Here is a 16,852-nt window from a genome sequence, read left to right on the forward strand (position 1 = left end):
TTTTTACACGGCTGGGTAATAAAAGCACAGAAAAGACACCTGTCGTGTGGACATTCCATTTACTACACTCTCATCAAGTACCCTAGACGGCGGAGATACAGAGGCAACATGTCACCCAAAACAAACCAGCAGCTTCTTTGGGGGTAGTGCTACATATATATATATATATATATATATATATATATATATATATATATATATATATCACAGAAACAATAAAAAATGCCTCGTACACACGATCTGAGTTTCCCTTGGAATAAACTCCAACAGGTTTTTCTGGCGGAATTCCATTCAAGCTGTCTTGCATACACATGGACACACCAAATCCTGATCCTGACCGTCAAAAACCCAGTGATGTACAACACTACGACGAGCATAGAAAATAAAGTTCAATGCTTCCGAGCATGCGTCAAATTGTTTCCGAGCATGCATGTTTTTTTCTCTGTCGGAGCTCCATACAGACGAACGGAATTTCCGATGGAAATTTTTCCCCGTCGGAAAAATTTCGTCTGAATTTCTGACAGAAAAAGTCAGATGGGGCATACACACGGTCAGAATATCCGATGAAAACCTTTTTCCATCTAAAATTCAGATTGTGTGTATGAGTCATTACATTTAAAGGTGCTACCAGTCAGCACCAACATGTACAGCTTAATGTGAGCTCATCGACTCTCCAAGATGTGGCGTGCGTTCCAAAACTCCGGATGTAGAAACCATGATACCAGTAATGATGTCAGTATAGGTGGACGCGCAGCCTCAATGCCATTCGCAAACCACGTCAAGCTTCCTGATGAACAAAGCCACCTAGTGGCAGACAAGCTGAGTGAGTGAGTGAGGCGCTTTTTGCATCCCATGTTGTCCTGATCATTCAGTAGAGGTGGGTAGGTAGGTTTTTTTCCTAAAGCTAACTGTAACTTCCAACAAGCTCATGGTGGGGCCACCATTAAATTATTTGATTTGGTGTCTTTGTGATACTTACCAAAAGAAGGGTCAGTAGTCCTAAAATATTGTGGGGCAGATTCACAGAGCAAGTACGCCGGCGTATCTACTGATACGTCAGCGTACTTTCAAATTTCCCACGTTGTATCTTTAGTTTGAATCCTCAAACCAAGATATGACGGCATTTGGGTAAGATCCGACAGGCGTACGGCTTCGTACGCCTTCGGATCTTAGATGCAATACTTTGGCGCCCGCTGGGTGGAGTTCGCGTCGTTTTCAGCGTTGGGTATGCAAATGAGCTTTTTCCGACGATCCACAAACGTACGCGCGGTCGTCGCATTCTCTTACGTCGTCTCTAGTCGGCTTTTTCCGGTGTATAGTTAAAGCTGCTATTTTATGGCGTATAGATAGACTTGCCATGTCAAAGTATGGCCGTCGTTCCCGCGTCAAATTTTGAATTTTTTTTGCATAAGTCGTCCGTGAATAGGGATGGACGTAAGTCACGTCTAAGTTCAAAAAATTACGTCCTAGCGACGTCATTTAGCGCAATGCACGGCGGGAAATTTTGTGACGACGCATGCGCAGTTCATTCGGTGCGGGGACGCGCTTCATTTAAATGAAACCCGCCACCAACCCGCCCAATTGGAAATCCGCCGCAAATTCTTCCTGGATTCGAATTTAAGCCAGGTAAGATACGGGGGCGTAGTGTATCTCTGATACGCTGCGCCTGTCTAATTGTATGTGAATCTGCCCCTGTGTGTCTACCCGCAGAATAAAAAATATATGGGATATTTATAATTGTTACGGAGATTTTTTTTTTAGTAATTAAAACCGAGTGACTTATCGAGGTAGAAATAGCTTTTGGCATACAGTGTTAGAAACATATTGTGTACATTGTCAGGCAACTGTTAAGACTGCTATTAAAACAGAATCTTGCAGAGTCAGGTATAGATTTTGAATGTCAAGGGTCTTTTTAATGGAATTGTCTTTAAGACAGAGCATGGAAACCTGAAGAAGCTTTTATGATTTTAATATGTATGGTATTGTCCAGCACTGAAAACTCAAGCAAATAACGTACATGAATTAATTTAGGTCTCAAATTATAGACCTGTATTTTAAAAAAAAGTAATTAAAAAAAAATAATAATAATAAATAAATACATACAACTCAGCCCTTTGTCAGATATCAGTTAAACATGCTTTGTTTTGTAAAATGACGGTTCTTTTATACGCAATTCATTCCTTTAGGCATGATTCAACCAATAAACAAAAATAAAGTAGAACAAAAACTAAATTATCAATAGTTTTACAAAACAAAAGGTTATACATGTACTGGCAAACAGCAAGGGGGATTTGTTTAATGAACATTTAAGCTGGTTCATTGGTTGTGTTTTCGCAACATGTTATTTTGATAAGTGATTTATGTTGTCATTCCTCCTTAAAATTGCTGTTTTGTTTTAGCCACAGAAGTGAGAGTACAAGGGCATTCGGCCAAAATAAATGGCATTACTGGAAGAAGATGTCAGCACTGATTGATTTTAAATCTCACGCTGGCAGGGGAATAAACTCTTTGTAGAAACAAAAACATTATTGGAAATTGAGCAAAGATTTTAAGAGCAATACCTTAGAAATGCATTCCTTGAATGACTATAAGAAAATGTACCATGTAGATTATGTATTATTTCTCTACTGAGGCAGTCAGGTAGATGCACAAGAACAGAGGTTGTAATGTGTGCTAACTTTCAGGAAAATGATCAGTGCAGTTCCTTTCCCTGTTGTTAGGAAGCACAGATAGGTAGATTCACGTAGGGGCGCCTAAAATTAAGGTCGGCGTAGCCTAGCGTGTTTACACTACGCCGCCTTAAGTAAGAGAGGAAAGTACATGATTCAGAAAGCACTTACCTCCTTACTTAGGGCGGCGTAGTGTAAACATGGCGGGCGTAAGGGCGCCTAATTCAAATAGGTTGGGGGGGCGTGTTTAATGCTAATGAGGCTTGACCTCACGTTTTTTGACATTTTTCCTTACTGCGCATGCGCCGGGCGCCTACATTTCCCAGGGCGCATTGCGGCTAAGTACGCCGTACGGGCCTATTGATTTCGACGCGGACGTAAACGACGTAACTCCCGATTCGCGGACGACTTACGCAAATGACGTAAAAAAAATTCGAACCTCGCGGCGGGAACGGCGGCCATACTTTATTATTGTTATTCCACCTCATAGGTGGAATAACTTTAGGCCGCCTAAGGCCTTATGGAAACGACGTTAATCGACTGCGGCGGGCTCGCGTACATTCGGTAATCGTCGTAAAAGCTCATTTACATAATCTACGCCGGCCGCAATGGAAGCACCACCTAGCGGCCATCCAAAAAATTGCAAGCTAAGATAGAACGGCGCAAGCCAGCCTATCTTAGCTTTGTTTAAGCGTATCTCTGTTTGAGCATACGCTTAAACAAACGCCGGCGTAGATTCAGAGTTAGGTCGGCTTATCTACTGATAATCTATATATTGCAGGTAATGCAGGTAAAAGACCAGGCCCCTTTTTGCGATTTGGCACTGTGATATGGTGAGCATTGCTTCTGAGCATGCATGTTTGTAATTTGGAGTTTTGTCCGAGGAACTTGTGTACACACGATCGTACAATCCGACAACACACAATTGTTGGCAGACAATTTTAAAGCATGCTATCCCACATGTTATCCCAAAATCAGACAACAATTGTCCGATAGAGCATACAAACGGTCGTATTTTCCCGCCAACAGCCTGTCATCACACAATTCCCGTTGAATAATCCAATTGTGTGTATGATGCCGCGTACACACGATCATTTTTCGGCATGAAAAAAAAACTATGTTTTTCGGCGTTGTAGAAAAAACAAAGTTTTTCCACCTCATCATTAAAACGACACACACCATCGTTTTTTAAAAATGCTCTAGCAAAGCGCAGTGACGTACAACACGTACGACAGCACTATAAAGGGGAAGTTCCATGCGGATGACGCCACCCTTGGGGCTGCTTTAGCTGATTCCGTGTTAGTAAAAGACGATTCGCGCGTTTCTGTCTGTTACAGCGTGATGAATGTGCTTACTCCATTATGAACGGTAGTTTTACCAGAACGAGCGCTCCCGTCTCATAACTTGCTTCTGAGCATGCGCAGGTTTTTAACGTCGTTTTAGCCCACACACGATCATTTTTTACAACCCGAAAAACGACATTGTTTAAAACGTTGTTAAAAAATGCAGCATGCTCGAAAAAAAATTATGTGAAGCCCACACACGATCATTTTAAATTACATTTTTTTAAAACAACGTTTTTTTCATGCCGAAAAATTATCGTGTGTACGCGGCATGAGGCTTTAGACTTCTGATTAAAGTGAAAATAGGCAGAGCTATGAGAAGTCCTAAGCTACTAATCGGCCCTGATGTGTGATATGACACAGCAAAAGAGAGATCTGAGAGGCCTTTCCTAACTCTGCTCAGCAATTTATTTGTTTATCAACGTATAAAGGCCCATACACACGATCAGATTTTCTGAAAACAATTGCCCGACGGGCGTGTTTTATCGGACAATCTGACCGTCTATATGCTTCAGTGGACAATTGTTGTCGGAATTTCCGACAAGTGTTGCCTGTGCATGCTCTCAAATTTTCCCACAAAACATTTGTTCCGTTGGATCATCTGATTGTGTGTACACAAATCCATCAGACTAAAATCCAAAGTAAAAACACGCATGCTCCGAACAAATGCTAACCATCAGACAACAATAGCAGTCAACAGGCTTATGTGGCCGAAACGCGTTGGGTATTGCCATTGAGCAACCCATATTGCTATTTATGTGATCACTTTTATCCTATGTCATAATTTTTCATGTATGACTTTTAATAAAAAACCTTCATTGGTTTAATTGACCTGCGGAATTGGAGCCCTTTTCTTTTTCTATTTTTTATATCATTTATCCCATGGTGCAATTGCAGTTTCAGCTACATCCATTTTTGTACTCCTGGATATACGGCTTGAGGATCACACCTGGAATATGTGGCGGTTACGCAGCACGCTGTCTGAATATCGTTGGTTCCTGGTGTCCATGCCAGTTGGAGTCCTAATTACAACAACGGTCCCATTCCGGTTGCAGTGGTCCCGATTCCCAATGACCACAACGTCTGATTGACTCTCTGCTGTATAGTATTAGAGTCCAACCTATCCGGTAAGCGTGTTTATACTTACCCTATACCTGATGTGATTGTGATCTCCACAGATCTCTACAGACAACTTGATTACCTGTTTCATTTAAACTACTGGACATTAGTCCATCCTACGCACTGCACCAATCTTCTAATTGATGTTCACTCAACGTTTTTGCTATAGACTTTGTAACGTTTTATTTCACATTGAATTTTGTTTTTGACTACCTAATTTTCATTGGTAGTTCTCGTATGTGCACATACACTATGAATGTTGTTGCTCCACATGGTATCATACATTGTATTTTTTGAGTTTATTAGCGCTACATTTTTCATTTACATAATATATATGGATGGTTTTAGGGGTTTTTAGCTGCGCGTCTTATTTAATATTAACAGGGGTCTCAAACTGGCGGCCCTCCAGCTGTTGCAAAACTACAAGTCCCATGAGGCATGGCAAGGCTGACAGTTACAAGCATGACTCCCACAGGCAGAGGCATGATGGGGGTTGTAGTTTAGCAACAGCTTGAGGGCCATTGGTAGTTCTCATATGTGCACATACACTATGAATGTTGTTGCTCCACCTGGTATCATACATTGTATTTTTTTAGTTTATTAGCACTACATTTTTCATTTACATAATATATATGGATGGTTTTAGGGGTTTTTAGCTGCGCGTCTTATTTAATATTAACAGGGGTCTCAAACTGGCGGCCCTCCAGCTGTTGCAAAACTACGAGTCCCATGAGGCATGGCAAGGCTGACAGTTACAAGCATGACTCCCACAGGCAGAGGCATGATGGGGGTTGTAGTTTAGCAACAGCTTGAGGGCCACCAGTTTGAGACCCCTGACCTAGAGGGATATTGTGTGTACAGATACTCGGGAGTATTGTTTAATCCTAAGTGCAAGAAGGCCAATAACATCTTTATGCTCTTGAAGAAAGAGGAAATGTCCCTGGTGCCGCACATCCACGGAGTCCTATGATGGTATGAGAGAGACAACCTCAGCCTGGGCTCCCACCTGGCTCCTGCCAGGCCACACCCCAAGGCGTTTCATTCCGTCCCCCAGGGCTTACTCATGGGGATGAAGATCCCATGTGTGTAGGGAGTATATTCATTGGAAGTCACTCAAGGATGTCTAAAGGGCTGGCAGGTGTGTATGGTTGATCGTTCAATGTGTGAGGGAGGAATAATGAGGTGAGGTGAGGAGAAAGTGAAAGGTGAACTGAAATCAGAAAAAGGGGATGTGAAGGGAATAAAAGTGAGAAAAAATAAAGATGTGTAGCGCCTGCGTACTTCATGGTACCGGTGCTAGTTAAATTTAAGGGTAAGATCAGAGTGTAGTTAGACTCTGATCCAGATTGTTAAGTGCAAAACAGGGTCTCTGTCTCAGCTTGGCTGTGCTGCAGGCTTATTCTGTTGTCCTGGGGTGTTCTTACAACCCTGGTGCTGCAGGTGGCAGCAGTGGAGTCAAGTTTTGGGTGCTCTTTCCCAGCAGTCAATCGGGAGGGTTTGACCTTGCTGTGCATGCTGGGGGAGGGGTATTTATGAGGCAGACGCCATTGATTCTGGGTCTTCTTTGTCCAGTGTGGCACCCAGCTTTAGGGTGGCCACATCACGGCGCCCCAGCGTTATGGCCTACCTGGCCAGGGTGTGCGTGCCACGCGGTGTTCCTGGTTCCGGGGCCATGCTGGCCCGGAGCATCTGAACAGCGACGGGGACCCAGTGAGTGACTGGGTTCCCACCTTTGAGGATCCCAAGCTGTACTGCTGTTTGGTGGGGAGTGTACTAGGCGTTCCTATGGAACGCATTATGGCGACCCCGCGATGACGTCATCGCCCAGCGCCGCATGTGTTCCAGCTTGGAACGCGGAAGTGCCGAGCGCTGGATTTGGCACAGCTGCTATACGCCTGTCTCCTGCCTATAAAGGCATTCAATTTAAATGGAAACCTTGTTCTATTATTGTCAGCCATGTCGGCCACGCTACGATAAAGGTACCAACGGTCCCCATACTCAATTTCAAGCCAGACAGCAACATTATGGCCAGCTAGCAAGGACCTTCACTACGTCCAGCCTGCCATCGCTGCAGACAACCTAAGCGTTTTTCCTTGCTGACACCCTCCAAAGAAGAATCCCATTGCTGCTGTAATACTCTGGAAAAAGACTCATCCCTGCAAAACAACTACTCCTTTAGAATTACCTGTTCACTTATTGCCGTTATGAAGTACTGTATTTAACTCTGGCTTGCTAACTATTAACATACTGCTTGGGACTGACTGTTGTGCCTGTTGGCTGTCACTGTAGAATAAAAAGGACATACACTTTCAATTTGTCTACGCTAAAGTTGTCTCTCTAAAGTAAACTGCTATTGCATACGGTATTCTCATATGCTACCTATCTGACATAAGTTCTTACTTGTTTATGGGCCCATGCCCTAAGTTACTGAACATGTTCGCTCTAAACTTTTCTATGCTAAGGGTTGAAGCTATTTCATACTTACACCCTTAGTGGCCTAATGCACTGCTTTATGTAATACGTGATATGATGTAGAGAACCCCCAAACTCCTGTTTGTGTGGAGTGACACCTGGGGTCCAATACTGATAATCACTTGCATACAGTTGTGCATTGGAATCTCCTAGTAAATCGTATCTTTTAACGTTAGGCTCTGGTCGCATGTTGTAATGTGATCACCCCTAGTAGTTCAGCGTATTCCTTTATGTGAGAGAGAGAGATGATGTAGAGAACCCCCAAACACCTGTTTGTGTGGAGTGACGCCTGGGACTTAGTACTGAAATCTCACAAAAAAACATGCTATCCGCAGTTGTGGTTCAATCCCGTTCACCAGTGCTGTATCAGGGAGTCAGTTTGAGGAGCGCCATTGAGAGGCTGACGGTCAGGGGTCAAGTCCTGGGGAAAAAAGTGTGGGAACTCCCACCCAAGATCCACTCCCCCACCAACAAAAATAAATAAATTATACGCTCATATGCATAATTACTAAACCGCAAGTCCTAGCGACGTCATTTAGCGCAATGCACGGCGGGAAATTTTGTGACGACGCATGCGCAGTTCATTCGGTGCGGGGACGCGCTTCATTTAAATGAAACCCGCCACCAACCCGCCCAATTGGAAATCCGCCGCAAATTCTTCCTGGATTCGAATTTAAGCCAGGTAAGATACGGGGGCGTAGTGTATCTCTGATACGCTGCGCCTGTCTAATTGTATGTGAATCTGCCCCTGTGTGTCTACCCGCAGAATAAAAAATATATGGGATATTTATAATTGTTACGGAGATTTTTTTTTTAGTAATTAAAACCGAGTGACTTATCGAGGTAGAAATAGCTTTTGGCATACAGTGTTAGAAACATATTGTGTACATTGTCAGGCAACTGTTAAGACTGCTATTAAAACAGAATCTTGCAGAGTCAGGTATAGATTTTGAATGTCAAGGGTCTTTTTAATGGAATTGTCTTTAAGACAGAGCATGGAAACCTGAAGAAGCTTTTATGATTTTAATATGTATGGTATTGTCCAGCACTGAAAACTCAAGCAAATAACGTACATGAATTAATTTAGGTCTCAAATTATAGACCTGTATTTTAAAAAAAAGTAATTAAAAAAAAATAATAATAATAAATAAATACATACAACTCAGCCCTTTGTCAGATATCAGTTAAACATGCTTTGTTTTGTAAAATGACGGTTCTTTTATACGCAATTCATTCCTTTAGGCATGATTCAACCAATAAACAAAAATAAAGTAGAACAAAAACTAAATTATCAATAGTTTTACAAAACAAAAGGTTATACATGTACTGGCAAACAGCAAGGGGGATTTGTTTAATGAACATTTAAGCTGGTTCATTGGTTGTGTTTTCGCAACATGTTATTTTGATAAGTGATTTATGTTGTCATTCCTCCTTAAAATTGCTGTTTTGTTTTAGCCACAGAAGTGAGAGTACAAGGGCATTCGGCCAAAATAAATGGCATTACTGGAAGAAGATGTCAGCACTGATTGATTTTAAATCTCACGCTGGCAGGGGAATAAACTCTTTGTAGAAACAAAAACATTATTGGAAATTGAGCAAAGATTTTAAGAGCAATACCTTAGAAATGCATTCCTTGAATGACTATAAGAAAATGTACCATGTAGATTATGTATTATTTCTCTACTGAGGCAGTCAGGTAGATGCACAAGAACAGAGGTTGTAATGTGTGCTAACTTTCAGGAAAATGATCAGTGCAGTTCCTTTCCCTGTTGTTAGGAAGCACAGATAGGTAGATTCACGTAGGGGCGCCTAAAATTAAGGTCGGCGTAGCCTAGCGTGTTTACACTACGCCGCCTTAAGTAAGAGAGGAAAGTACATGATTCAGAAAGCACTTACCTCCTTACTTAGGGCGGCGTAGTGTAAACATGGCGGGCGTAAGGGCGCCTAATTCAAATAGGTTGGGGGGGCGTGTTTAATGCTAATGAGGCTTGACCTCACGTTTTTTGACATTTTTCCTTACTGCGCATGCGCCGGGCGCCTACATTTCCCAGGGCGCATTGCGGCTAAGTACGCCGTACGGGCCTATTGATTTCGACGCGGACGTAAACGACGTAACTCCCGATTCGCGGACGACTTACGCAAATGACGTAAAAAAAATTCGAACCTCGCGGCGGGAACGGCGGCCATACTTTATTATTGTTATTCCACCTCATAGGTGGAATAACTTTAGGCCGCCTAAGGCCTTATGGAAACGACGTTAATCGACTGCGGCGGGCTCGCGTACATTCGGTAATCGTCGTAAAAGCTCATTTACATAATCTACGCCGGCCGCAATGGAAGCACCACCTAGCGGCCATCCAAAAAATTGCAAGCTAAGATAGAACGGCGCAAGCCAGCCTATCTTAGCTTTGTTTAAGCGTATCTCTGTTTGAGCATACGCTTAAACAAACGCCGGCGTAGATTCAGAGTTAGGTCGGCTTATCTACTGATAATCTATATATTGCAGGTAATGCAGGTAAAAGACCAGGCCCCTTTTTGCGATTTGGCACTGTGATATGGTGAGCATTGCTTCTGAGCATGCATGTTTGTAATTTGGAGTTTTGTCCGAGGAACTTGTGTACACACGATCGTACAATCCGACAACACACAATTGTTGGCAGACAATTTTAAAGCATGCTATCCCACATGTTATCCCAAAATCAGACAACAATTGTCCGATAGAGCATACAAACGGTCGTATTTTCCCGCCAACAGCCTGTCATCACACAATTCCCGTTGAATAATCCAATTGTGTGTATGATGCCGCGTACACACGATCATTTTTCGGCATGAAAAAAAAACTATGTTTTTCGGCGTTGTAGAAAAAACAAAGTTTTTCCACCTCATCATTAAAACGACACACACCATCGTTTTTTAAAAATGCTCTAGCAAAGCGCAGTGACGTACAACACGTACGACAGCACTATAAAGGGGAAGTTCCATGCGGATGACGCCACCCTTGGGGCTGCTTTAGCTGATTCCGTGTTAGTAAAAGACGATTCGCGCGTTTCTGTCTGTTACAGCGTGATGAATGTGCTTACTCCATTATGAACGGTAGTTTTACCAGAACGAGCGCTCCCGTCTCATAACTTGCTTCTGAGCATGCGCAGGTTTTTAACGTCGTTTTAGCCCACACACGATCATTTTTTACAACCCGAAAAACGACATTGTTTAAAACGTTGTTAAAAAATGCAGCATGCTCGAAAAAAAATTATGTGAAGCCCACACACGATCATTTTAAATTACATTTTTTTAAAACAACGTTTTTTTCATGCCGAAAAATTATCGTGTGTACGCGGCATGAGGCTTTAGACTTCTGATTAAAGTGAAAATAGGCAGAGCTATGAGAAGTCCTAAGCTACTAATCGGCCCTGATGTGTGATATGACACAGCAAAAGAGAGATCTGAGAGGCCTTTCCTAACTCTGCTCAGCAATTTATTTGTTTATCAACGTATAAAGGCCCATACACACGATCAGATTTTCTGAAAACAATTGCCCGACGGGCGTGTTTTATCGGACAATCTGACCGTCTATATGCTTCAGTGGACAATTGTTGTCGGAATTTCCGACAAGTGTTGCCTGTGCATGCTCTCAAATTTTCCCACAAAACATTTGTTCCGTTGGATCATCTGATTGTGTGTACACAAATCCATCAGACTAAAATCCAAAGTAAAAACACGCATGCTCCGAACAAATGCTAACCATCAGACAACAATAGCAGTCAACAGGCTTATGTGGCCGAAACGCGTTGGGTATTGCCATTGAGCAACCCATATTGCTATTTATGTGATCACTTTTATCCTATGTCATAATTTTTCATGTATGACTTTTAATAAAAAACCTTCATTGGTTTAATTGACCTGCGGAATTGGAGCCCTTTTCTTTTTCTATTTTTTATATCATTTATCCCATGGTGCAATTGCAGTTTCAGCTACATCCATTTTTGTACTCCTGGATATACGGCTTGAGGATCACACCTGGAATATGTGGCGGTTACGCAGCACGCTGTCTGAATATCGTTGGTTCCTGGTGTCCATGCCAGTTGGAGTCCTAATTACAACAACGGTCCCATTCCGGTTGCAGTGGTCCCGATTCCCAATGACCACAACGTCTGATTGACTCTCTGCTGTATAGTATTAGAGTCCAACCTATCCGGTAAGCGTGTTTATACTTACCCTATACCTGATGTGATTGTGATCTCCACAGATCTCTACAGACAACTTGATTACCTGTTTCATTTAAACTACTGGACATTAGTCCATCCTACGCACTGCACCAATCTTCTAATTGATGTTCACTCAACGTTTTTGCTATAGACTTTGTAACGTTTTATTTCACATTGAATTTTGTTTTTGACTACCTAATTTTCATTGGTAGTTCTCGTATGTGCACATACACTATGAATGTTGTTGCTCCACATGGTATCATACATTGTATTTTTTGAGTTTATTAGCGCTACATTTTTCATTTACATAATATATATGGATGGTTTTAGGGGTTTTTAGCTGCGCGTCTTATTTAATATTAACAGGGGTCTCAAACTGGCGGCCCTCCAGCTGTTGCAAAACTACAAGTCCCATGAGGCATGGCAAGGCTGACAGTTACAAGCATGACTCCCACAGGCAGAGGCATGATGGGGGTTGTAGTTTAGCAACAGCTTGAGGGCCATTGGTAGTTCTCATATGTGCACATACACTATGAATGTTGTTGCTCCACCTGGTATCATACATTGTATTTTTTTAGTTTATTAGCGCTACATTTTTCATTTACATAATATATATGGATGGTTTTAGGGGTTTTTAGCTGCGCGTCTTATTTAATATTAACAGGGGTCTCAAACTGGCGGCCCTCCAGCTGTTGCAAAACTACGAGTCCCATGAGGCATGGCAAGGCTGACAGTTACAAGCATGACTCCCACAGGCAGAGGCATGATGGGGGTTGTAGTTTAGCAACAGCTTGAGGGCCACCAGTTTGAGACCCCTGACCTAGAGGGATATTGTGTGTACAGATACTCGGGAGTATTGTTTAATCCTAAGTGCAAGAAGGCCAATAACATCTTTATGCTCTTGAAGAAAGAGGAAATGTCCCTGGTGCCGCACATCCACGGAGTCCTATGATGGTATGAGAGAGACAACCTCAGCCTGGGCTCCCACCTGGCTCCTGCCAGGCCACACCCCAAGGCGTTTCATTCCGTCCCCCAGGGCTTACTCATGGGGATGAAGATCCCATGTGTGTAGGGAGTATATTCATTGGAAGTCACTCAAGGATGTCTAAAGGGCTGGCAGGTGTGTATGGTTGATCGTTCAATGTGTGAGGGAGGAATAATGAGGTGAGGTGAGGAGAAAGTGAAAGGTGAACTGAAATCAGAAAAAGGGGATGTGAAGGGAATAAAAGTGAGAAAAAATAAAGATGTGTAGCGCCTGCGTACTTCATGGTACCGGTGCTAGTTAAATTTAAGGGTAAGATCAGAGTGTAGTTAGACTCTGATCCAGATTGTTAAGTGCAAAACAGGGTCTCTGTCTCAGCTTGGCTGTGCTGCAGGCTTATTCTGTTGTCCTGGGGTGTTCTTACAACCCTGGTGCTGCAGGTGGCAGCAGTGGAGTCAAGTTTTGGGTGCTCTTTCCCAGCAGTCAATCGGGAGGGTTTGACCTTGCTGTGCATGCTGGGGGAGGGGTATTTATGAGGCAGACGCCATTGATTCTGGGTCTTCTTTGTCCAGTGTGGCACCCAGCTTTAGGGTGGCCACATCACGGCGCCCCAGCGTTATGGCCTACCTGGCCAGGGTGTGCGTGCCACGCGGTGTTCCTGGTTCCGGGGCCATGCTGGCCCGGAGCATCTGAACAGCGACGGGGACCCAGTGAGTGACTGGGTTCCCACCTTTGAGGATCCCAAGCTGTACTGCTGTTTGGTGGGGAGTGTACTAGGCGTTCCTATGGAACGCATTATGGCGACCCCGCGATGACGTCATCGCCCAGCGCCGCATGTGTTCCAGCTTGGAACGCGGAAGTGCCGAGCGCTGGATTTGGCACAGCTGCTATACGCCTGTCTCCTGCCTATAAAGGCATTCAATTTAAATGGAAACCTTGTTCTATTATTGTCAGCCATGTCGGCCACGCTACGATAAAGGTACCAACGGTCCCCATACTCAATTTCAAGCCAGACAGCAACATTATGGCCAGCTAGCAAGGACCTTCACTACGTCCAGCCTGCCATCGCTGCAGACAACCTAAGCGTTTTTCCTTGCTGACACCCTCCAAAGAAGAATCCCATTGCTGCTGTAATACTCTGGAAAAAGACTCATCCCTGCAAAACAACTACTCCTTTAGAATTACCTGTTCACTTATTGCCGTTATGAAGTACTGTATTTAACTCTGGCTTGCTAACTATTAACATACTGCTTGGGACTGACTGTTGTGCCTGTTGGCTGTCACTGTAGAATAAAAAGGACATACACTTTCAATTTGTCTACGCTAAAGTTGTCTCTCTAAAGTAAACTGCTATTGCATACGGTATTCTCATATGCTACCTATCTGACATAAGTTCTTACTTGTTTATGGGCCCATGCCCTAAGTTACTGAACATGTTCGCTCTAAACTTTTCTATGCTAAGGGTTGAAGCTATTTCATACTTACACCCTTAGTGGCCTAATGCACTGCTTTATGTAATACGTGATATGATGTAGAGAACCCCCAAACTCCTGTTTGTGTGGAGTGACACCTGGGGTCCAATACTGATAATCACTTGCATACAGTTGTGCATTGGAATCTCCTAGTAAATCGTATCTTTTAACGTTAGGCTCTGGTCGCATGTTGTAATGTGATCACCCCTAGTAGTTCAGCGTATTCCTTTATGTGAGAGAGAGAGATGATGTAGAGAACCCCCAAACACCTGTTTGTGTGGAGTGACGCCTGGGACTTAGTACTGAAATCTCACAAAAAAACATGCTATCCGCAGTTGTGGTTCAATCCCGTTCACCAGTGCTGTATCAGGGAGTCAGTTTGAGGAGCGCCATTGAGAGGCTGACGGTCAGGGGTCAAGTCCTGGGGAAAAAAGTGTGGGAACTCCCACCCAAGATCCACTCCCCCACCAACAAAAATAAATAAATTATACGCTCATATGCATAATTACTAAACCGCAAGTTCTTTCTAAATCCCGCGATAACTCGTGGCAGACCTCCGCAATGTCTTCTGGGAACAATGACAAAAGCTCCCAGGAGACATTGCGGCATCGAGGAAGTGACGGAATACCCGCACACTACCCAATGAATCCATATACAGGAAGCGGCCAGTAACATAAAGGATTACTAAGGTTTGCCTGCCCCTGACAGTGACTCGAGCTGGGCATCGCCGCTTAGTGAAGGATTGGCTCGGGCGGCTCGGCTGCTCTCGGCTGCTCTAGTCCTGCAAAGGGAACTGAGTTCCTGCTGTGAAAAAAGTGCAGGAACTCCATTCCCACGCGTTCCCGCAGGACTTGAGCCCTGGTGACGGTCCAAAAAGGCCTGGACAAACCACTGGGGATCGAGGTAGCCGGACACTAAGGGATTGGTCACCTGTCAGTCGGTACCTGGGTGACAAATTGAAGCAGATCCAGGCGTAACTCATCTAAGGAGGGATATCTCCAAGAATTCAATCCAGAGAGGGCCTGTGGCAGAGATATCTTTCTGAGGCTCACCGAGGAAGGTCTGTGGCAGAGACTCTTCCTCAAATTCAAGTTCACCAAGGAGGGTGTGCAAAAACAATAAGGATATGGACAGCCACACTCCAGTAACTTGAAAAAAGACGTGCCCTTTATTGGGTACAGGAAAAAATGCACTACAGGTATCAGCACACAGTGGGATAAACAGCTGATGCGTTTCGCATTGAGTGTCACTGCTTAATCATAGCTATGATTTTTTTATCCCACTGTGTGCTGATACCTGTAGTGCATTTTTTCCTGTACCCAATAAAGGGCACGTCTTTTTTCAAGTTACTGGAGAGCGGCTGTCCATATCCTTATTGTTTTTGCACATCCTGTGCATTGCCAGCACCCATCTGCTTCTGAGTGGACATCAATTACCCTAGTGAGCCCACCTGGAGCGGCAGCTCTCTTACCTGTTCACCAAGGAGGGTCTGTGGCAGAGACTTCATCCTACAATTGTCCGAGTGATACTACGGCTGCCAGGTCAGTGAGAGAGGCCTGTCCGTGTCCACTAATCCCACTCCGGTAGGAGTGGCGCAGAGAAGTGTTACGCTTGGGAGCAGGACTGTTTCCCTATCATCACGCCTGAATCTGCTATTCTCCCTTCTTCTTCAACTTTACTTTCCTCACCACAAGTTTACTGCTTTTGCCCGGCTGGGTAATAAAGAGCACAGCAAAGAGCACCTGTCGTAGACATTCCTTTACTTCTACTATATGCAATATGCATCACATCACCCCTAGGAATTCGGAGGAGCCATGAGGTAATGTGCCGCCCAAACATCCAGCAGCTCCAATGGGGGTAATGCTACAGATGGATGTGAAAAAAGTACAGTGGTGTATATGTGTATAAAGTGATGATGATAGATAGTGAAAGATGAATGAAAACTGAGAAATAAGAAAATGACAAAATGAATGAAAAAGAAAAAAAAAATATTAAATGAAAAAAATATATATATATATTAGGGCCCGGAATTCACATACATCGGCGCATATTTATGCCGGCGTAGCGTATCGAATATACGCTACGCTGACGCAGCGCAGAGAAGCAAGCACAGTATTCACAAAGCACTTGCTCCCACTCGCTCTTAAATCTATGCTGGGTTTCCTTGGCGTAAGCCGGCGTAGGTGGAAGTGGGCGTGAGCCATGCTAATGAGGCGTGACCCCATGCAAATGATGGGCCAAGCGCCATAGAAGTACTTAAAACGAACAGCGCATGTGCCGTCCTGTGGACGCAACCCAGTGCGCATGTTCAGAATCACGTCGGATCAACTGCCTAAGATACGTCGAATCACTGCCTACGACGTGAACGTAACCTACGCCTAGCCATATTCACGTACTACGTAAACGACGTAAAATACGACGGCTGTGTTCCCTGGTCCATACCTTTGCATGGGTTGTGCCTCCTATATGGGGAATAACTTTACGCCGGATGTATGACTTACGCAAACCGCGTATATTATGCGCCGGGCGCAAGTACGTTCGTGAATCGACGTATCTCCCTCATTTCCATATTTGAATAGGAAACCAACGG

This window comes from Rana temporaria, chromosome 5, assembly GCF_905171775.1.
Source record: "Rana temporaria chromosome 5, aRanTem1.1, whole genome shotgun sequence".
NCBI lineage: Eukaryota > Metazoa > Chordata > Amphibia > Anura > Ranidae > Rana > Rana temporaria.